The following is a 23,772-nucleotide window of genomic DNA, read 5'->3' on the forward strand; positions in this document are numbered from 1 at the left end:
ACAGGTGGTGGGGCTTTGGGAAACTGTGTTTCTATGTTCATTAAATTTTTATAAATTTTATAAGTGTAACATGAAGATTCCTATTTAAAACATTTCTGTAGCAAATTTATTGGGAGAAAAAAATTATATTCTTCAGTTTATTTTTGAGTATAATTTTCAGATCTTTTTTCTTTTTAAAGATTGGCACCTGAGCTAACATCTGTTGCCAACTTTTTTTTAATTTTCTTCTTCTTCCTCTCCCCAAAGCTCCCCAGTACCTAGTTGTATATTCTAGTTGTAGGTCCTTCTGGTTGTGCTGTGTGGGACGCTGCCTCAGCACGGCTTGATGAGCAGTGCTAGGTCTGCGCCCAGGATCCGAACCGGCAAAAACCTGGGCTGCTGAAGCAGAGTGTGTGAACTTAACCACTCGGCCATGGGGTTGGCCCAATTTTCAGATTTTTATATTTTGAGTTGGCTTTATTGAAAGTGACGATAACTGTGCGTGTGTGTATGTATGCATGTGTGTATTTGCTTTGTTTTAGCATTTTAAATTTTATTAAAAAATTTTTTTAAATTTTGAATTAACTTCAAACTTAAAAGTTCTGAGAATAGCACAAAAAACTCTTCTATGCTCCACTGAGATTCACCAATTATTAAAATTTTGCTTTTATATTTTATTGTCTTTCTACATATACACTGTTTTTCTAAGCCATGTGATGAAGCTGCAGGCATCATATCCTTTTGCCCTTAAATAGTTCAATGTATATTTCCTAAAAACAAAGATTATCACATACCTAATGATGGTACAGTGGTCAAAATCAGGAAACTTACAAAGTCACAATATTATTGTTTAATCCACAGACGTTACTCAAATTTTCCAATTGTCCCAATAATATTCTTCTGTAATATCTTTTTCCTAGTCCAGGATCCAAACCAGGATCACACACATGTTCAGTTTTCATATCTCTTTGAGTTTTTATAATCCGAAATAGCTCCTCAGCTTTTCTTTGTGTTTCAGGACACTGACATTTTTGAAGAGTATCTTTTAGTTTGGGCTTGTCTGATATTTCCTTACTATTAAATTAATTATGCATTTTGGGGGGCAAGAATATCTCAGATGTCTTTCTCAATACATAACATCAAGACGCACTGATGTCAGTTTGTTCTGTTATTGGTGAACATAATTTTGATCACTTGGTTAAGGTGTTGCTACCAGGCTTCTCCTCTCAAAAGCCACCATTTCCCATGGCTATTAATAAGTAACTTGTGGAGAGATTCTTTGAAATATATAAGTATCCTGTTCTTCACTAACTTTCACTCTCTAGTTTTAGAATCCATTGATACTTCTTGCCTGAATCAATGTAATTGTGATGGTTGCAAAATGGTGATTTCTAATCTATCATTCATTCCATGTTTATTAATTGGCATTCTACTGTAAAAATGCTTTTCCTTCTTATGCACGTAGTATCTATTTACAGGTATATCTCATTTTACTGTGCTTTTCAGATATTGAGTTTTTTTACCCGACCCTCCACCACGAAAAAGATTATGATTCACCGAAGGCTCAGATGATGTAAAGCATTTTTAAATTAAGGTATGTACATTGTTTTTTAGACATAATGCTACCGCACACTTAATAAACTACAGCACAGTGTAAACACAACTTTTATATACACTGAGAAATCAAAAAGTTTGTGTGACTTGCTTTATCGTGATATTTGCTTTACTGCAGTGGTTTAGAATCAATTTCGCCGAGGTATGCCTGTATTTATTATGACTATGAACTTACTCAAGAATTCTTATTTTATTCAATGAGTTGTATTCTATTATTATTAATGGTTACTTTCTTCCTCAAGATGTCCCAGATTTGGCCAATGGGAGTCCTTTCAAGCTGGTTCCTGTCTCCTTTTGACATGTCTCCATCACTTTTTGAGCACTTCCTAACATCTTGGCACGAAAAAATGTTCCAAGGTTCATCTTGTTTTTCCTCCAGTGGCCCTAAAGTCAGCCATTTTTCCAAGGAGCACTGGTTCCTTTTAGTGAGAAAGGAGATTTAGAAGCCAAAATGTAGTTGCTATGTGTGCTCATTGCTACTGGGTGTCTCTGCTTCAGACGCTTGTGGCAAGTGGAACTAGGAAGTTTTTTATGCTTTAAAAGGTCTTCATAAAATTGGTCCCAGGGACTCACATTATTAAATTATTCCTTTTATATTAGGTTTCTGCTACGTTGAAATCTGGTTCAGGAGTTTTAGTGTTTGGGTCTGTTACAATGAACTTACAATATAATTACACTGACTACGAAACATTATTATGCTAGATGGATTTGATGAGATCTCTGAGAACAAGTAGCATGTCTCATTCATTTTTTTATGCTCAAAGCCCAACAAAGTTCAAATCACACAATAGGCAATCCACAGGAATTATATGATGTCTGGGATCTGTTTCCCAAGAATCCAGTGTGGGGGAAAGGAATACGGATGTAACAAAGGAGGCCATAAGTTAATCTGCTGCAGCTGTCACGGGAGTTCTTTTTTCTCCACTTTTCTCTATATTTTGCATAATAATAAAACAATTTAAAGGCAATCAAGAAATACTCCCTTACCCGAATGGAAAAAGTTTCTGCCTCCTCTATGGCTCAATTTCTTTATTAGTTGGGTGGGGTGAAAAAAAGTTAAGGTGTTTGAATTACCAAGAACCAGACAGTAGTATAAGGTTCCTGTGAATGCCTCTTCATTTAAAGTTTAAGAAAAAAAATTCTTATAAAATGCTCATTCATTTATGAATTTAATTTTTTCAATACATTTGGTCTAAGGGACTTGAAAATGGCCATGGTTTTCACCGTCAAACCACTAACTAGTCTAATCATCTTGGAAAGCATTAACTTGAAACAAATAATTTGGATAGTCATCTTGAATATATATTTATGACATCAGAGTAACCCCTAAAAGATAAAATAAAACAAGATAAATAGGTCTTGGAGCTATGTGGAGAAAGACAAACTGTAGCATTTTGCTGAAGAAATATATGAAGATAGCTTTTTCTTGACATCCCAAGTTGTTTCCTGATACTTAAATAACTGATAGTCAAAATATTAAAATGGGAAAACAGCAGTTATTGAGATATCCTACTCTGGGGGAAAAACACCTCAAACAGATATAAATATGTATATACCGCTCACTGACAAGAGTGGACATTCTCCTGAGGCTGCTTATTTAACAGAAAATCTTGGCTTATAAAGCACGTCCCTCCTTCCCATTAGGAAAACTGACACTGATATTCTTTATCAACATTGTTTCAAGAAAGTCTGTTTCGAATTATCAGGGTTTCTCCACCATAAATCTGAGCTCACCGTCTCACCTAAATAGCAAGATTATCGTCCGTCAAATTTCAAAAAATATGTGTCTGCTCAGTTTTACTGATAAAGAAATACACTTAAGTGACCAAGAGCAGTCAATTCAGATGGGATTTGAGGTCTCAAATCATTTTCTCCAATATTTAGGCAACAGAAAGAATCTTTTGGGGTTATTGGACCTAAATGAAAACCTTTTAACCAATGGTGATTCAAAAGGTGCATTCCTTACTAAGACTAGTGTGAAAATGCTAGTGAATTATTTCCATCACGTCCGGGTACAACCAGAATGCTAACATTCTGCCGCCTGCATACTGTAAATAAATACAGACCAAACAGCTTCCCACTGCTGCCATGAGCATGTACCCTCTCCAGACAAGTGGAGCATTAGCACCTGGTTGTCTCCTGGCTGCAGCTTTTTTCCTCCCTGAGTTCCTGGATGTACTTGTGGGACAGTCTAGAAAACTCAATGTTGTGATACATATAGATCAGGAAACTGTCTCTTGATGGAGTCTTGTGTCCATAATTCCAAGCATCCAGTCTAGCCAATTTCAACGGACAATGATGCAAATTTATTTTTTTCTTAACTGTATTAATGGGTTATTAATGTAAGCAAAATAAACCATGGCAGGATGAATAACGGCAACAATATTTCTTCAATCAAATAACTATCCTCTGTGTCTGGTTGTGGTTTCAAAGAAATCTGGATTAAATAACATGATTCACATATGAAAAGGCTGCTAAAAACTGGACTTTGGTATTACTCAGTCACACATAAAACAGCCACTTTTACACTACATTCCACATTTAGGAAAAGTGGAATTGTTTCCTTTGAGACAGGTATACTGGATACTTGACCTCTGAATCCTAAAACCAATTCATGGAACGAACAAAATTTAGAGGGACAAGAACTGGGCTGGGTCACCTCATGTTCTCAATATACCAGGGACTTACTCATTTCTGATCTGTCAAAGAGGCACTTTCTGCAATTCATTAAGCTTTCCAGTTTTCCTATTGATTATTTAAAATGCTCCCATCCTAATATGTGCTTCCCACGTTACTGGGTAAGGATTCAGGGAAGAACAGTTGAGGGGCAGGAAAGGTCTTGGTTTAGGCGAGCTGACACACAGCTCAAGGGAAGGAGTCTGGGTCTTGCAGACAGTGTTTGCTGTGGAAGTTTTACAATGTTACAAGCATTTGTCACGACCTTCCAGAAGATAACAGCAAGCTCTAGGAACTGTGATTTTCAAAGGGGATGTGGGAATGAGGGTTTTGATGGAAGCTTTCCAGAGCTGCAGCTGCCAAGCATGTGGGTTTTTCATTGGTTGTCACTTGATAGAGGTAGGGCGGAGGAAGAATTCTTTGAGGGCAAGTTCAGACAGTGAATAGTTCAAGGCTGCAGCCTGCCTAGAAACCACCAGCAATAAATGGACACACAAATCTTGAATGTTAAAAGACACAACTGGTTGTATTTTTCAAGGTTTTAAGGGGCTGAAATCATTCTATTACTGTACAATAAGCATGCAGAGCAAAATAAACAAAATAATGATTCCTAGCAATATATTTGAGGATGGTTTTTCTAATTCTGTTTTTTTGCCACCATTTCTCATCCTGGTACTGGTACAGTCAGGGAGACACAGTTTGGCCCTGCTACTTTGTGTGTGTGTGACTGGGCCTCAATTTCGTCTTCAACAGGAGAGTAATACCTACTTTGCAGGGTTGTTGTGGGAACAAATGAGACAGTGAATGTTAGGGGCAGCAGCAGATAGTAGCTGCTCAAAAAGTGGTAATTATATTATCATTATCATCATAATAAATGCTCCTTTGTTATAAATAACCACGCTACCATTTATGCAGCTGTTAGAGGTAAGTGGACCTACAGAGCAACAAAAGCTGTCTTCACCTGTATGCAAATCATTGATACTATTTTAAAGGATAGCCCTTTATGGTATTGAGTTTAGAGGGCTTTTAAATTTAAAGTTTATCAATATAGCTTTTATGTCATAAAAGTAAAGATTTTCAGGTTCTTTCAGAATGGCAGAAGACATAGTCTGTGAGAGCTTTACAATGTCATGGACTAGTTTCTGTGAAAGAGGAATACGGCTGGCTGCCTCCTCCCTGCCTCAGACAGACTCCACAATAATTCACTGATAACAAAAACCACCAGCTGCCATTCCTAATAAAACGTTCCATTGGCAGGGCACACTTTATGGCAAACTCTAAGTCACATGTCCTCTTCTTATTTCTGCTTCTTTTCTCTAAGGCCAGTTAAAATCTGCCTTTTGTAAATCTTTAGTGAGTAAATCAAAATAACCAATCTGGAATTTGACTGAGTATCAACCAAGAGGAGCTAAAATAGGATCAAGCTCAGGCATCCATCACTCTGCCTGCATGTGCATACCCATCAGCCATTCCCCACCAAACTTACATCATCTGTCCTTCAGGTATCATACTTTGTCTCTTCATGTTTTTTTGAGGAACATTAGCCCTGAGCTAACTATTGCCAGTCCTCCTCTTTTTTGCTGAGGAAGCCTGGCCCTGACCTAACATCCGTGCCCATCTTCCTCTACTTTATATGTGGGACGCCTACCACTGCCTGGCTTGCCAAGCGATGCCATGTCTGCACCCGGGATCCGAACCAGTGAACCCCGGGCTGCCAAGAAGCAGAATGTGCGAACTTAACCGCTGCGCTACTGGGCTGGCCCCTTCATGTTTTAACACCTATAGTCTTCCTCATATTTCATTATTTATTCCCCCAGGGCGGGGGTTAGCAAACTATGGCTGGTGGGCCAAAATCTCGACCAGAGGCTGTTTTTGTACAGTCCGTAAGAACAATTTTTACAGGGGCTGGCCCTGTGGCCGAGTGGTTAAGTTCGCATGCTCTGCTTTAGCGGCCTAGGGTTTCGCTGGTTTGGATCCTGGGCGTGGACATGGCACTGCTCGTCAGGCCATGCTGAGGTGGTGTCCCACATGCCACAACTAGAAGGACCCACAACTAAAATCTACCACTACGTACTGGGAAGATCTGGGGAGAAAAAGTAGGGGAAAAAAAAAAAAGATCGGCAACAGTTGTTAGCTCAGGTGCCAATCCAAAAAAAAAAAAGAATAATTTTTATATTTCTAAATGGTTGGAAAAAAATCCAAATTAGAATAATTTTTCATGACGTGAAAAATATATAAAATTGAAATTTCAGTGACCATAAATAAAGTTTTATTGGAATACAGTCATGCTCACTTGCTCACATGTTGTCTGTGGCTGCTCTTTTTGTGTATGAGGAAGATTGGCCCTGAGCTAACATTTGCTGCCAATCTTCCTCTTTTTGCTTGAGGAAGACTGTCGCTGGGCTAACATCTGTGCCAATCTTCCTCTATTTTATGGGGGACGCCACCAGAGTGTGGTTTGACAAGGAGCGCTGGGTCCACGTCCAGGATCTGAGCCGGCAAAGCCTGGGCCACTGAGGCTGAACGCACGAAGTTAGCCACTACACCACTGGGCTGGCCCCTGTCTGTGGATGCTTTTGCGTTATAATGGTAGAGTTGAATAGTTGGTGCAGAGACCATGTGGCTAAAATATTTACTATCTGACCCTCTACAGGAGAAGTTTGTCAACACTGCCCTAGGGGGTCTTTCTCTTGGGAGAAAGTGAGGCAAATACACTGCCTGACCTCCCCATCTGGTCAGCCTTGGAAAGGAAATAGAGCCCAGCTTGACTTTTCAGTAGGGGTGGAATGGGACAGTAAAAAAACAGGAACTGACACAGGAGGCAGGAGCCGTGGGTCTCAGGTTTGTTCTTATGTTAGTTCTGGATTATGTACTTAACTTCTCTAGTCCTGTAACATGGCTTCCCCCTTGTTGGGCTCTCAGTTTCCTTTATGTTTGAAAAAAACAGTCAGTCCTTTAATCCCTTAGCGGACCATCATGATAACATGTGAAACTCTCCCGCCATCTCCTCTCTCACCCCACCTCCCAAATGAATCCAGGCTCAACAGAAGTAAGTGAAATAAGGATGTTGGAAGCCTTCCCACAGGACTGCAGGATAGAAGTTTAGAACCCATTTTTAAATCTCTGGAGATGGGCCCCCAGTGAGACCACATATCTACTACAATGAGTAATTCCCCCTGGTCTCCACTGGAGAATGGAGGCACTTAGGGCATATGAGACTGAATCACTTGTTTTCTGGAAATTTCCTATTATACATATGACTATTAACTACATAGTCTAAACATGCTGACGCCTGAGAAAATATCTTCTAAATTATAGCAGAAAAAAATCAGATCTAAAGCTGGACGAAGGGATCGAGGTGGGACAGGCAGAGATGCTTTTATATGCAGAAGAGAGCAGTGTGCAGAGATGTTCCTAGTCACACAGATATTACCAGTGGCAAATACATTTCTAATCAGGATTCATATCTCACGCATTTTATATTTTAATGTGAATCTACACATTCTCAATCCTAAACCAAATATAGGCTACATAATTCCACACACAGTAACTAATTTTACCATGATCTATTTTAAAAATAATTTATACCTTATTGGGTTATGAATTGACCAAAACTTTTAGCATTCCAGGTCCTTGCTGTAGGGCAGGAAAGCACTTGATTTCATTGCTGTGGATCCCCTCCTTTTGCTAACTATATAGCTGATCTGTGTTTGTGTGGTAAAGGAAAACCAGCAGTTACTGGTCTAATGTAGAAGGTTAAATTAGTTATGGGTACGATGATTACTCCTCATTTCAAGCAGTGAACAGAGCCTGGAGTCTTGGACTGCTTTTCGGTCACACTGCGTCACTAAGCAACTTTGGAACAGGTACTCCCAAAGGGAAAACAGGTTCTGAGAAAAGAGTGGCTGAGACACGCATGAATGAGAATGAGTAATAATTTTTGTAAGCAGAAAGGACAAATAACTACCCTATTACAAATATGATTAAAATCATATAAACTCACTAAAATTAGAGTTGGGAAAGCTCTTAGAGGACTTTGAGTCCAAGTTTCCTTCATGAAAAACCAACTTGCATGTCAGATAGCCATTGTCCAGCATCTGGCCGATCATTCACTTCTGGTGGCAGAGAGCTCTCATCCTCATCCACACCAGCTCATTCCATTTTGGTGCAACTCCAAAGACTATACAGTCAAAAAATGCCCAAGAAAGCAGAGAAATGACTATTGAGCTAGAAAATAGTAGTTCCAAATTCCAGCTTCAGCCTACACTAACTCTAGTTGTGCGACGCTGAGCAAGTCTGCAGTGCTCTCTGAGCCTCAGTTTCCTCCTCTGTAAAACAGGGTCTCTACGGTCCTTTCCAGAGCTGCATTTCTCTACTTATGTAATTTCCACTTCATGCTACTGAAAGGAAAATCAGTTGTGAGAAAGCTACAAAGAGCTGTGAAGGTTTTCTTCTTACAGTTCTTACTTACGCCACAGCTGGGCTGCCTCTGAATGTTCCACTTTCTAAACTTCATCCTAACACTTGGGTCTTTCCTCAGCTTTCCAGATTACCTACAGCTTGACTTTGCTTTGACTGTTGCTATCTCAGAGGTGATTGTGACTCAGAACCTGCCCTTTCAGTCAATAGACAGCCAAGGAGAAGCCATGAAATCCCTCTAAGTGGCCCAGTTTGGCTTGCAGAATTCTGAAGTTAAAAACCAACAAACATGAGAAATGTTTTACTGTTCTCATGCACTGAACTAAAAACCCTTGTTCTAGGGGCCGGTCCCGTGGCCGAGTGGTTAAGTTCGCACGCTCTGCATTGGCGGCTCGGATTTCACCAGTTCAGATGCTGGGTGTGGACCTACACACTGCTCATCAAACCATGCTGTGGCAGCGTCCCACACAGAAGAACTAGAGTGTACAACTAGGATATACAACTAGGTACTGGGGCTTTGGGGAGAAAAAAAAGGATGATTTGCAACAGATGTTAGCTCAGGGCCAATCTTCCTCTATCAAAAAAAACACAAAACACCCCTTGAAAAAAACCCCAAAAAACTCTTGTTCTATATTCTTTGGAATGCTAGTAAACTGCTCAATATTTCATTCTTTTTATGATGAGAACATATAGGCTGGAATAAACCTTGAGCTCAAGGAAAAGCTATACCTTTTATAAAAACTGCAATTAATGTATGTTTGGTATAATCTAAGTATAAATAATTATTTTTTAGAAGCAAAAATGCTATATATTTTAATGAGATAGCAATTTGGCAAAGGTTGCAAATGTAACAGTAAAATGAATGAGTATTTAGCATTTTATTTATGTAACCAAAGTGGATACAACTAAAAAGACTGAATGTGGGGCCGGCCTGGTGGCACAGTGGTTAAGTTTGCACATTCTGATTCTCAGTGGCCCGGGGTTCGCTGGTTCGGATCCCAGGTGCAGACATGGCACTGCTTGGCAAAATCCATGCTGTGGTTGGCGTCCCACATATAAAAGTAGAGGAAGACGGGCATGGATGTTAGCTCAGGGCCAGTCTTCCTCAGCAAAAAGAGGAGGATTGGCAGTAGTTAGCTCAGGGCTAATCTTCCTCAAAAAAAAAAAAAAAAAAAAGACTGAATGTGCTTAGGAAACCTTACTTTGTTAAACAATCATCATAACCAAAGTCTATAGTGTCATGTAACTAAAACAAAGTTTATTTTCTTCTGCAGGTAAATACATCTAGTTATTTTAGTAAGATATTTTAAAATAAACTTTAATATTTCAGTTATAAAAGTGAAAATAAACAAAATATATTTTTTTAGCCAATTAAGTCCCCCAATTTTTTTTTTAAACAAAACAAAGGGAATCTAGGTGCTCACATGGCTGCTACCAATTGAATGATGTGCTTGAAAAGCATCCCCAGGATGTAGGCACGCTATACTTCAGTAGAGAGTTGTATGTGAAGAGCTCACAGTAAGGAGTTCCGAGTCTTCCCATGGGACTTGACACACATCCAAACCCCTTCCTGTGGCCTGCGAGGCTGGCCCTGCTCCCTCCACAGTGTCTTCTCCTGCCACGTCTGCCCTCCACCTCCACGCTAGTTTCCCTTGCTCTTCCCGAGTGTCTTCACATATGCTTTTCCCTCTGTTGGCAGTGCTCTGCCTCTTCTTTGCTGCATGCCTAACTCTGAACTCTGTGCTGTAGAAAGCACGTCAACTGCTCAAATGTTTCCTACCTTCAGAGGTTTGGAGGTTCACTCAGGAGGCTAAACTAATTCACATAACATTCTCTATATTCTAAACAGCAATGCATGGGGAAAAAGTGTTGAGGCATACAACAGCAAGAATGCATTAAAGCTCGGCAAGTTGCAAGCAGGAGGATAGAGTGTGTGTGTGTTGTGGGGTGGGGAAGAGCTCTTCTAGGGTTTCCTGAGCAGGGCAGGTGTCACGATGCAGTCATGAATCTGTCTCCAAGCTACAAGGTGCAGTTTGCTCTTCTTTGTGACCCCAGGTCAAAGGGGGTGTAGGCTGGGTTTAGCCCACTGAAGAGTTTTGTTTGGCCCAAAGTTGAAGAAATTGTTTTTCAGATTCATTGATTCATCAAACATTTACTGAGCACTTACTATGTGTGAGGCACATTTCTAGATGCTAGGCATATGGCAGCGAACAAATACACAAAAACACACCAAGTCCCTCCTCTTTTGGAACTTACATTCTAATGCGGAAGACAGGTAATAAACAAGAAAAATATGTAGTATACTAGATCATGACGTGTGCTAATGAGAAAAATAAAGCCGAGAAGCAGAGGGGAAGGGCGTGTGTATGTGTGCGTATGTGGCTGCAAGTTTAGACAGTGTGGGCAAAGAAGGCCTCATGGAGAAGATGACATTTGAGCACAGGGTTGCAGGGGTGGAGGGGTCCTGGAAATACTGGGGAAAGAGCATATCAGGCAAGGGAGCAGCAAGGGCAAAGGTCACGAGGAGGAAATGAGCTGGTGCACTTGAGGAAAAGGCAGGAGGCCACTGTGGATGCAGAGAAGGGCTCAGGGAGCCTCGTGGGGTATCAGGAGGCCTTGGCTGTCACTCTAAGAGAGATGGGAAGCCTTTGAAGGGTTGTGAGCAGAGAGCAACAAGATCTGACACACGCTTTAGTAAACCCCTCGAACTGCAGGAGAGGAAGCACGGAAGGGAGACCAGTTGGAGGCTCCTGCAACAGCCCCAGGGAGGGACGGGGGCGGTTTGGGCTACAGTAGTGCTACACAGATCCATTAGAAGTGGTCAGATCCTGAATTTATTTTGAGGGTAGAGCCAACAGGATTTCCTGGTGGATTAGATGTGGATTTTGAAAGGAAGAGAATAGTCAAGGACAATCCCAAGGTTTCTGGCTTGAGCAAGTGGAAGAAAGGAGTTGCCAACTTTTAAAATCAGGAGATTTAATTGAAGAATCCAGACTTCCAGCTTCTCTCAAAACACTAGATCTAGTCAACTGTATATCTGCACTGTTCACATGACAAAAATCAGCTGGAGCTGAGAAGCAGCTGCCCCGTGGAGACAGGACACTGGTCCCGTGGTCTCAACAGGTGCCGCTCCCTGCAGTCTTACACCCGGCCTTCTGGTAGTAAATAGCTGTTCATACCTGCCTGACCTCTGCAGGCAGCTTGAGTTGGGCCCTTCCTAACCAAAGTCCTCTCATGAACTCAATGTCATAAAATACAACATAAACTTGCCCACAATTTTGACTAAAGAGAGGGAAGTTTTGATAAAGTATTTATTTAAAACAAGGTACAGAAAGAGCATCATTATTCTAGTTTTCACCTCATAGTGATCTGACAGCAACCTAGGACAAAGGTCCATCCTCTGTATCTCTTCTCAGGGAAAAGAGAAGCTCCCTGAAGAAACCCCTCTTCCACATATTCCGACTGCATCAAGTCCAAATCCTGCTCACTTCACAGTCTGTCCCCAGCGCCCGGCAGTGAGGTATGGTGCTGGTCCACAGTGGGTCCAGTGCCACATCTCACTCTACCTGTGATTTCTAGACAAGGGTGCTCTGATGCCCAGATTGGTACCGAGGGATCTTGGCTCCAGGCTGGTGCTATCACCAAAAAGCCTGGTGACTGGCAAATTACTCATCTTCTCTGGGCTTCTGTTCTTCATCAATGAAGAATGGAGATGGACTACAGAAGAGCTTCTCAAACTCTAATGTGTGTACAAATCCCCATTATATTACTGATCCTCATTTTAGTAGAGTGTTAAAATATCCCGAAGGGGGACAAATATTAATCCATCCATTGAATTTCTTTTGCTTTTTTTTAATATTCCGATTTGCACATGTAAAATACGCTCACTTATGAAAGTCTAAACTCCTATGGTGACTGCGACAAGTCCAAGTCAATTCCTAAAACAAGCAATGGTAAAAAGACTGAATGATGTACCACGTATAGCCTGACAAAAAGTGAATAAAGAGTGAAGCGCCTGATAACAACGTCTCTGTGGAAGATGTGATATGTTTCTCTTCAGCAAATAAAAATAAGGGGAACCCAAATGTCTTGTTTTGTCTTGTCCATCAGGAAGCTCCGAGCTAAACGCAATGTTCACAACAACACAACTACTTTACCTCAGGGATGTGAGTCCAACGTTTTCCCCCTTTCTTCATATTTACCCTAACAGTTGTGATTTTCTTTTTAACTGCCGAGTTGTAGGCACATTTTGATGCTAGGCAACATCAAATCTTTTCTGAAAGGGGTGGGGCAGGAGGGAAGCACTGGAAGGAAAGGGCAGGAAAAGGAAAGTGACTTAAAAAAAACATCTTTCCAACTTGATATTAGGAAAGTCAGTACATATGGTCTGTGAAAGAGATTAAATAAATATAAATCTTATCACCCTGCCTCACCCCCAAAGCAGCTTGGTCTCTTTAAAAAGTGCCTTTAGACGGACAAAAGCAGCCATGAACAGTATGGGCTGTAAACAAGCCTACTAGGAAAATGCTTCCATGCAGCTTCTCTCTTATCTCATTATGGTTATTTAGAGACAAATGATAAATCCATGACCTGGATTAACTCCCTGTAATAAATAAAGATCACTTTTGATATCAAGAAGAATTTAAAGAAAAAAGTGTGTTAATTCGTACCACAAAAACTATGGGTAAAGTCAGCATCCAGACAGGTAGCTGGGGGTAACAAGTCCAAAGTACACTCTGCAAACCTATGTTCGGCCAGCACCGGACAAGCGCGATGAAGGCCAGGATGTCAGGTCTCCTCTGCTGCCCTAGGAACCCTGGCTTGGGAGTCAGGACACCTAGCTTGTCTACCAACTCCTTTCCTGACCTTGGGCAAGTCCTGCAACCACCCGGCTCTCATGTGTGAAATGGAGAGAACGTGGGGAGCACAGAGGCAGAGATTCTCCTCCCGGTGCTCTGCTTCCCCAGTTCTGCCCTCTGTTTAACCGATCGGAGCCCGCACATGTGCATGCTGGAGGCTGGAGGGCTATTCTCTGGTAGGCCCCATGTGCTTCTTCTAACTGTTTAAAGATTTGTGTTTGTTCCCAAACCTGTCTATGCTTGATGGACTTTTTATTACAATTACATAATTTAATCAAATATTATGTGAACCGATGAAATATAACAGTACAAGGCAGGAGTTGTTTTCTATGCAAAGTACACTGAATAGTTTGAGAAGACCTGACAAAGGCAGATCACTGAAAATGGCTATTGAGACAGATGTAGGACAGACAGTTCTAAAAGAACGGAAAACAAACTGTAAAAATCTAGAAGGATTCCATCTAAAGTCCTGTTCTACTTTAACAAAATTGAAAAGGGAAACCATAGCAAATGCAACCATTAAGGTATAATTAATGCAAGAAAAATGTTAGGAAATTATAATCAGCAGGCCTATAATCAGAGACCAGGCCTTGGCCCTACATCAAGGCTTCCATGGCAATGGGAAAGGGAACAAGGACAAGGGTGAAATGTTGCAGAGGCCCCAGGTTCTTACTTAAACCACATGAAATAGGCAACGATGACACTGAAACAGCTTTCTGGGAAGTGGCTAAGGAGGGAGAGGGAGAGTGGAGGATGGAGTTAGGTAGTGCGAGGGAGGAGCAGACGGACACACAGACACTACTTTTGACAGTTTGATGTGTCCTTGACAGTCCATCAGCTGGAGGCGGAATAAATCTACTTCTGCATAGGATCAGAGGTTGGTCTCTAGTTCCCAAGAAGTAAAGACTTCTTTAATTACTAGAGTCAGTAGTTAAACTCTCCCCCTGCCTCCTCAGTTTTTTAAATATATATTTGATAAATTACTTAATGAGTAATAAAATACATTGAATTTACCTGAGCAATGGGCACTGAGAACGAGAACACAGGATGCTTTGGTTTTGTGATAGTAAGACATGCAGAGTGTGAGCAATCTAGGTAGAAATAATAGTTTTCAACGGCAAGACCAGGCCTGTAATTTTCTGCAGCAAACCATGACATCATGGTTTATATGAGGCCGACTCCATAAATCAAGCTTTCCCTAATTAGAGAGTCTTCTGCCCATCTACATTATTAGAGCAAATAATTAAAACTGCCTAGGCAATAATACGAGCCAGATCTGTTTACAAAAATGTTCTTTTTTTCCTCAAACTCTTTTAGTCTCACTACCACTTAGAGATCTTTCGCATTTAGTAAATTATAGACTTAGAGCATTTCTTTTAGTCTGACTTCACTTTTAAGGAATTCTTCAATTAACTTTACGTTGCTTTAAGCTGTTCATCCAACGAGAAAGCAATCTGTGGTTTCTGACTCCTTTGCATGCCAATGGCTGCCATCCATGTTTGACTGTCAGACACACTGTCTCTGGAGAGCCAGGCTGTTTGCATAAAACCAGTCAGTTGTCATAGCATTCTGACAAGCACTACAGAAAAACAAGGAACAATACTCCGTGGTGGCTAAACTGGGAGAGTTCCCACTGCAAGGGTGACTGCACTGGGGACACACATGACACCCACACCCAATCACCTGGCCTGAGCCAGAAGGTAACACATACTCTACTTTCATCTGTGACCTTTCCACTTTCAGGCGCCATCTCCTCTCCGCCAATTCCTCTCTTTTCTCCTCCTCTCTTTTTCCAAAATGGCTAAAACACCTGAAACTCATGGAAAGGTGTAGCTACTCTAACAACAGGCAAAAATCCCAGCAAAATCTAGGAAGCAAGAGACTGCACTGCCTTTGCAATGGTTACAGTGCCTCTAGTCAGATCTTCCCCCAAATACAGTGTAATAAAAAGCATGAGGTCAGAGGTGGGACCTCAGTCCAAAACTTTGAATTTTCTCTGACTCTGGTATATGGTAGAGCACCTTAACTCTCTTTGCCTCTTAAGGCTCACTCACTGATCTTTCTAAAGAAGTACAAATAACTGGGCAGTGGAAAATAACCATAGAAACAAATGATGGAAACAAATGATGATCACTGAAGAAAAAGATTCTTAGGTTTTCTACCTATTACAGCAGAGTCAAGCAAAATGGAATCTCTCTCACTTTCCTTTCCCCTGTGCTTGGCCAGTTTCTGAATGTCTCTCACCTCTGCCTGTCCTATGGAAGCACCTGTGAAGCCAACAGAATAATAAACAGTGATGTTTTGAAGGCCTCTTGAATACTCAAGCCCAATATAAGATGCACATGTGATTTTTCAAAAATCTTGCCAATGCTGTTCAGTAATGGGATGTGCAGTTGTTGAAAGTGCAGACCTTTCCAAAGCAAGGGAATGACCACTCTGGCAGAGCCACACCACAACAAGTATGCAGGCAGAGCCACAGAAACTAGAATGAATGCACAGGCCAGGTGAAGCGAAGGACTGAGAGTGGACTTGGCACTGGTTCAACATGGGCTGGCAATGGAGGGAGGACCAATGGAAGGCCTGCTCTTTTCTTTAGAACACAGCTGTGCCCTGACTCCCCTCCTAATGTTATTGCTACTGCGCCTGAATCAAAAGACCTGTAGGATTCCTGGGAGACCCAAAGTTATTCTAATACCATTCTTTTTTCCTCTTTTCTTTTGTTTAATTGTTTGGTTTCCAAGCTACAGCAAATGCTTTGTGGAACAAGGACATGAGTATAACCATGTCTGTGTCATGCCTTTTCCCTCTCCCCTCCCTCTGTGGTTCTCCCTCCCCTTACTCTTCTCTCCCCGCTCCCTCTCTCATTCTTTCTCTGTCTCTCAGACAGACAGACACACAGACACACAGACACACACACACACACACACACACACACACAGACCTAGCGTCCAAGTTATTCCATCTTCTCCATTAAAAAGATCAGAGTTCTGGCATAGTGGTTAAGTCTGGCATACAACTTAACCCATGGCATATTGGTTAAGTTTGGCATGTTCTGCTTCAGCAGCCCCGGTTCACAGGTTTGGATCCTGGGCACCGACCTACACCACTCGTCAGCCATGCTGTGGTGGTGACCAGATATAAAGTGGAGGAAAATTGACAGAGATGTTAGCTCAGGGCTAATCTTCCTCAGGAAAAAAAAAAAAATCAGAGTTTTATAAAGTATCAAATATTCTTTCTTTAACCTGCAAATCATTGTTTCTATTGAATTATCTTTATGTCTATTCTGAGATTTTAAAAATATGAGCAACCAATACAAAATTCACCGATTTGTTCAAAGCATTGTTTTATGGATGTATGGTACTTTTCTAAAATGGCCTCAAGATGCAGATCTTGCTTCCACTTCAAGAGCTCAAGATAGCTCCTGGCTTGCCTCTTTGTTCTTTCTGACACTTAGATTCTCTGAAAAAACCAAAATGTTATAGGAATGTTCTCTCCAATGAGGCAATTCTGAAATTCTGGGAAAGGTTCCTTCTCTCTTGAAGCTTCCTGCCTAATCCTATGCACCTTTAGCGTATTTCTTTCTTTCTTTCTTTTTTTTTTTGAGGAAGATTAGCCCTGAGCTAACTACTGCCAATCCTCCTCTTTTTGCTGAGGAAGACCGGCCCTGAGTTAACATCCATGCCCATCTTCCTCCACTTTATACATGGGACACCTACCACAGCATGGCTTTTGCCAAGCAGTGCCATGTCTGCACCTAGAATCCGAACCAGGGAACCCCGGGGGGGGGGGGGGCGGGGGGCCGCGGGCACGGAGAAGCGGAATGTGCAACTTAACTGCTGTGCCACCGGGCCCCACCTTTACCGTATTTCTTGGAGTAAAGGTGGTAAAGATGCCTAATTTGGAAGGAAACAGTGAACCAAGAGGATCTAGTTGAGGGCACAAAAGCTGAAGTCTCATTTCTTAGCAACTCCAAGAAGAAAGAGCTTGGTGTATAGAAGGAGAGCTCTAGAGTGTGTCACTGGAAACTGAAGGACTTCTAACAGCTACATTTGATGCCTAGAAAAGCAGTAACATAGGGATGTGTGTTCTCCAGTTTTCTAGGTGAGAACAGTGGGCTTGGGAATTTAGCATTGGGATTTAAAGTCTAGGCAATTCACAAGTCTTGAAAGTAGAGCACAATGACACAAAGAAAACTTAAAATTACATATTAGTTTCTAATAAAAAGCTCTTAGAAAGTAAATAGCAACCTGTATTCTGGCTGGGTAAATTTTAAATTAACTCATCAAAAACAAATACTTTTAAAACACTTTAAGAATATTTGAAAAGATGTTATCTGTTATTATCTATTTTTAACCTGCTGTTCCTTTTGATGAGAACAGGGTGAGAGACCACCTTCCTGCCTGTTTATGTTTTCATGTCTTTTGGGCCTTGGCAAAAGATACCTGCAGCCTTCAAGAAAGAATAGCCAAAGCAAAGTGGGGTCTCACATACTCTGTCTCAGGCCTTAATACCCAGAGCTTAATGAATCGATTCTGCTTCTGCGCTGATGGCATCTATCTTCTTTTGGAAGTTCAGTGACTAAAGAGGGAATATTTTGGCTTTCCACTGCAAACCTGTACAGATTTAACTTACAGCTTCCGGCTACAAACTTGTCTTCTAGTAAGAAACCACAGTGGTAGACCATAAGTGAGATGACCCAGCTTTTAGAAAATGTGCTAATGATTTATTTGCAGAATAGCAAAGTAAATTGCAAAGAATTATCTGAAATACAAAGAGGGTGTGGAAGCAATAAAATAAATGAAGATACAAGACTTTTAAAAGGTTGCATGGAGAAATGAAGACATTAAATGCCACATAATTTTAGAAAATAAAATTACAAGGTACGTGGTATGCTGGCAAAATTCTGAATTATAGTAAGGTTTTCTAGAGAATAAGAAAACTTGTGTGGCTACTACCCAGGGTAATTACTGGATTGGAGAGATCACTCAGAAAATAAAAGTGCAGATAACATCTAGAGGTTTCAAGCTGTTTCCTTGTACCACACTCCCTCTACTTTCAATCTCATACTAGCTACTTCCCCTAAGTGAAAAAAAGAAACACTGTAGTTTTCTGGAATTCTCTTCTATAAATTCCAAGTAAAAAAAAAATGTCAAATGAAAATAAGCTATGAAGTTAGATGACAATATGACGAACACTTCTCTTACTCTTTAATGTTGTGATAACAGCTTGAAAGAAAGATTATACTCCTAGAATCCTAAAATTTATATGGAACAAGAAAAGACCTCGAGCAGCCAAAGAAATCCTGAGGAAAAAAACAAAGCTGTAGGTATCACACTCCCTGATTTCAAAATACAGTGCAAAGCAATAGTAATCAAAACAGCATGGTACTGGCACAAAAACAGATACACAGATCAATGGAACAGAATCGAGAGCCCAGAAATAAACCCATGCATCTATGGAGAGCTAATTTTTTACAAGGGAGCCAAGAACATACAATGAAGAAAAGTGTTGCGAAAACTGGACAGCCACATGCAAAAGAATAAATGTAGACCATTATATTATACCATACACAAAACTTAACTCAAAATGGATTAAAAACTTGAAGGTGAGACCTGAAACCATGAAACTTCTAGAAGAAAACACAGGCATAATGCTCTTTGACACTGGCCTTAGCAGCATATTTTCAAGTACCATGTCTGACCAGGCAAGGAAAACAATAGAAAAAATAAACAAATGGGACTACATTAAACTAAAAAGCTTCTGCAAAGCAAAGGAAAACATCAACAAAATGAAAAGACAACCTAACAACTGGGAGAAGATATTTGCAAACCATATATCAGATAAGGGGTTAATCTCCAAAATATACAAAGAACTCATACATCTCAAAAAGAAAAAAACTAACTACCCAATTAAAAAGCGGGCAAAAGATCTGAACAGACATTTCTCCAAAGAAGATATACAGATGGCCAATAGGCATATGAAAAGATGTTCAACATCACTAATTATCACGGAAATGCAAATCAAAACTACAATGAGATATCACCTCACGCCCGTCAGAATGGTTATAATTAACAAGACAGGAAATAACAAATGTTGGAGAGGATGTGGAGAAGAGGGAAGCCTCACACACTGCTGGTGGGAGCGCAAACTGGTGCAGCCACTATGGAAAACAATATGGAGATTCCTCAGAAAATTAAGACTAGAACTACCATATGATCCAGCTATTTCCACTGCTGGGTATTTATCCAAAGAACATGAAAACACAAATGTGTAAAGATACAAGCACCCCTATGTTCACTGTGGCATTATTCACAATAGTCAAGAACTGGAAGCAACCCAGGTGCCATCAAGGGATGAATGGATGAAGAAGATGCGGTATATATACACAATGGAATATTACTCAGCCATAAAAAGAGGATGAAATGTTGCCATTTGTGACAACATGGATGGACCCTGAGAGTATTATGCTAAGCAAAATAAGTCAGAAGGAGAAAGTCAAATACTATATGGTCTCACTCATAAATAGAAGATAATGACAACAACAAACAATCACATAGAGACAGAGATTGGATTGGTGGTTATCAGGCAAGAAGGTGGGGAGGGCAGAAGGGGCACATGTGTAAGGTGATGGATTGTAATTAGCCTTTGGGTGGTGAACATGATGTAATCTACACAGAAATGGAAATATAATGATGTATACCCAAAATTTATATAATGTTATAAACCAATGTTACTAAAAAAAAGTGTATCAAGCTAAAAAAAAAATAGGAAAGGAAAAAAATGTGTAATAAGCTAAAGTTAGACAAATCTAGATGTCATTCTCAATTGTTAATTCAAGCAGGGGGCTTATCTAGCTTTTTGTCTAATTGAATAAAGAGATTTGATCCCTTAAAAAATAAGATTTCACTCCTATAGAACGTGAATCACACTCTTACACAAACACACATCAGCTTACATTTATACCATTTAAAAAGAGAAGACTTTTAAATAGAAAAGAAATGGAAAGATAGTCAATAGCTATACTCAAGAAGTCTAGAAATAATTTTAGAGAAGAAAGGGATCTGTTACTGTCGTTAGGAAGACCAAAACACCACAATCTAACTTTAAATGGCAGATAATCCAAGGATTCCAAGTTTCTTCATTGACTGACACTTTGAAAAAGATCTCAGTATAAATTATGCTGGTAATACGAAATACAGAGGACTTTCATGTTTTGGTTACTATGGTGCTTCCTCTCCCTCTCATTTGGTAAGGTGGGTGCCAGGCGATCTGAGCGCATGAAAAGGATAGAGGAGGGTTAAAGAGGATAGATAGGTGCTGAAGGGATGTGATGAGCTGACTGACACTCACCAGTAACGAGACAGGTAACTGCAGTCCAGGAACGATTAACGTGGTCACTGGGAGGTGCTACCCAAAAACCTTGCGTGGTTTTACTAAGCTCCAGGCCACACAAGAACCTCAGAAACCTTTGTTGATGTAACACGCTAGTTCTTTCAGTTCTGTATGATGTACAGACTGGGTTGGACTTCTTTCCAGAACTCAACTCATTTTCAGCTTAATTGGTAATCAGATAGAGCCACATAATTTAACAATATTGTGTGAGTACTGATTTTTAACGATAGGCATTTTTAGAGCCACATAATTTAACAATATTGTGTGAGTACTGATTTTTAACGATAGGCATTTTTAGGACACATCAATTTGACAAAAGGCTCAAAATGAGCCTGCTATAGAAGTTTTTCTAAGAATTCCGGGGCATATAGATACATGTGTGTGCATAATACGTAACATCACAAACTGTGATTTTATATATATTTGTTCACACAAAAACCGTGAATTCTAAAAACTGGTAAAAATCTATTTAAAGGTCTCCATTACAGCTCAAAATGAAACCAAATCTCAGGCAAATATAAAAAGTTTCATAAGGAAGCTGTGGACTGTAATTAGATGGAAATGTTCTGATTGATATTTTAGACACAACTAATTCTCACTTGGTCATTGGATCACAAAGACTGAGGTGTTATAAAATCTGAATCTGTTCCTAGAAGCACTGTTAAGAAAAGGGATAAAGCAGACATCTGCTTCATAAATTTATAGCAACATTTCACATATCTAAAATGTTAGAACAACTCAAGAGATTCAAGAAATAAGCAAAAGGATAAAAAGGACTCTTGAGCAGCCCAAATCTAGAAATTTCACAGACTTTACAAATTAAATAGAGTCCCAGTGTGCTCCTATTTTATATGCATGTTCCTCGGACTGGTTATTTTAGCTTCTTCCTCCCAAAGAGCAGAAGCATACATTAGGAAGGGAGCTTTAGTGAGGTGCATTCACAGGAGTCTGCTGGTCTTCACGCCAGCAAATCAGAAAAGCTGGAAAAAGCTGACCCCAGACCCCCAAAGCACAGCCTTTGGAAGCTGTCTAGTACAGTGGTAAACAGACTTGAGTATCCAAAAGGGCCTGAGAGGATCATCACACACAGGAGGCGCCAAATAAACATCTGCTGAAATGAAGTGAACTGAATGATGACCTTGGGTCCCCGAAAAAAGTTTAAATTATGGTCAGCATATGTTCTTTTAAGGCAAATAAATGGAAATATTTTAGAAAAATTTTCATCTAAACGAGTTAAAATAAGTTTTAAGTTTTGGAGCTTATGGTGGTGCTGGGGGAAGGGCCTCCAAGTATTGAGAAAATTTTATTATTGAAAATCACCATTCAAAGATTCTAGAGAATGGAGGTTTCCCTATAGTACAAATATCTTCATATCTTATTTTTCTCAGCGTAATCTTTAAACTTTTAAACTCAACTTACGGTGAAAATACGATAGAAACAATAGCAATTTGTCAACTATATAGAGTAAATAAAAAAAGTTTCTCCAGAGGCCCGCCCAGTGGCGCAGCAGTTAAATTCGCACGCTCCTCTTTGGCGGCCTGGGGTTCGCCAGTTCGGTTCCCGAGTGCGGACATGGCACCCCTTGGCAAGCCATGCTGTGGGAGGCAGCCCACATATAAAGTAGAGGAAGACAGGCACGGATGTGAGCTCAGGGCCAGCCTTCCTCAGCAAAAAGAGGAGGATTGGCAGCAGTTAGCTCAGGGCTAATCTTTCTCAAAAAAAAAAAAGTTTTTCCAATACAGACTTTAATTCTACCAACTATAGGACATATCTCCTCAAGCAATCATTTTTCATTTGTTACAGAATCACAATGAAAATAATGTGTATTTAATTACATAATACAACATAATTGAATCAATTTGCTTTAAATATTAATATATTTTATCATATTAGTATAAGCTAAAGTTTTAAGATACATGAGGACTACACAATAGCTCTGTATAGACAAAAAACAACCAAGACAGTTAATAATCATACACACACACACACACCCCCCTTTCCTTCCTTTCTACCTCCCTCCATCAATCTTATCAGGGGTTGGGGATAGCACAGAGGAAGAAGAGAACAGAAAGATTAAGAACTCTTAATTTCACAAAGTGTAGAAAGAGGAAATGGAAATAGAATTAAAAATAATACAATGAGTGAATTATAAGCTTCTAAAGGTGTCATTACTCTCCTTAGTTTTCTCTAAACTGTATTCCCAATTAAATTCATTCAGCAAAGCCAAACTTATTTCTTTGTATAGGACATTTTAGAGCTTTTACCATGTTTATCTTATTTACACTGTGACTATTCAAGAGTACTGATCGCTATTTTTCTTAAATTGGCTTTTGGTAGTGCATCCCACAGGACTGGACTTCCACAGAGCAAACTTCGGGAAACATTGATAGACATCACAGCAGGGTTTTCAAAGGCTGTATATTTCACTTTTATCCTTCTTGTTCTGGGGATTGAGTTGTAGAACACGTGGAAAACCTATGACTTCGGTTTTACAACTCACGAATGGTCATGATTCATATTATTTGTGTTGAGTCACAACCCAGGATGCCCACAAACTAGGTTTTTAACACACATTTATTGAAACAGACAGTACTGAAAAAGTGTCACATTAGCCCTCATATTGGTGATTCCTGATCACCAATGGTAGTGTTTTCCATAAAACAGACACAATGGCAGAAAGTGCAAAGTGGACTTTAAGATCAAAACAGAGAACAAGATCAGACAAGGTTACAAATCAAACCTGAAGCTGGGTGGGAGGTTGTTGATATATTAAAAAGATGAGTACAGGCGGCACTTCCTAATCTGACCAAGGTGATCAGTGTGATACATGTGG

The 23,772-nt window shown here is 40.1% G+C and overlaps 2 protein-coding genes across 3 annotated transcripts in view; one reads left to right on the forward strand and one right to left on the reverse strand.

Moving 5' to 3' along the window:
* Nucleotides 1–23,772, reverse strand: part of CMSS1 (cms1 ribosomal small subunit homolog) — a 361,629-nt gene that overhangs the window by 138,409 nt on the left and 199,448 nt on the right. The window lies entirely within an intron of this gene.
* The window catches only part of FILIP1L (filamin A interacting protein 1 like), a 297,201-nt gene that overhangs the window by 78,286 nt on the left and 195,143 nt on the right, over nt 1–23,772 (forward strand). For both annotated transcript variants that reach the window (XM_070582088.1, XM_070582087.1), the window contains one exon: nt 1,486–1,573. The gene's annotated coding sequence lies outside the window, so the exon portion shown is untranslated. The remainder of the gene's footprint in view (nt 1–1,485; nt 1,574–23,772) is intronic.

Source organism: Equus przewalskii, chromosome 18, assembly GCF_037783145.1.
Source record: "Equus przewalskii isolate Varuska chromosome 18, EquPr2, whole genome shotgun sequence".
NCBI classification, from domain to species: Eukaryota; Metazoa; Chordata; class Mammalia; order Perissodactyla; family Equidae; genus Equus; species Equus przewalskii.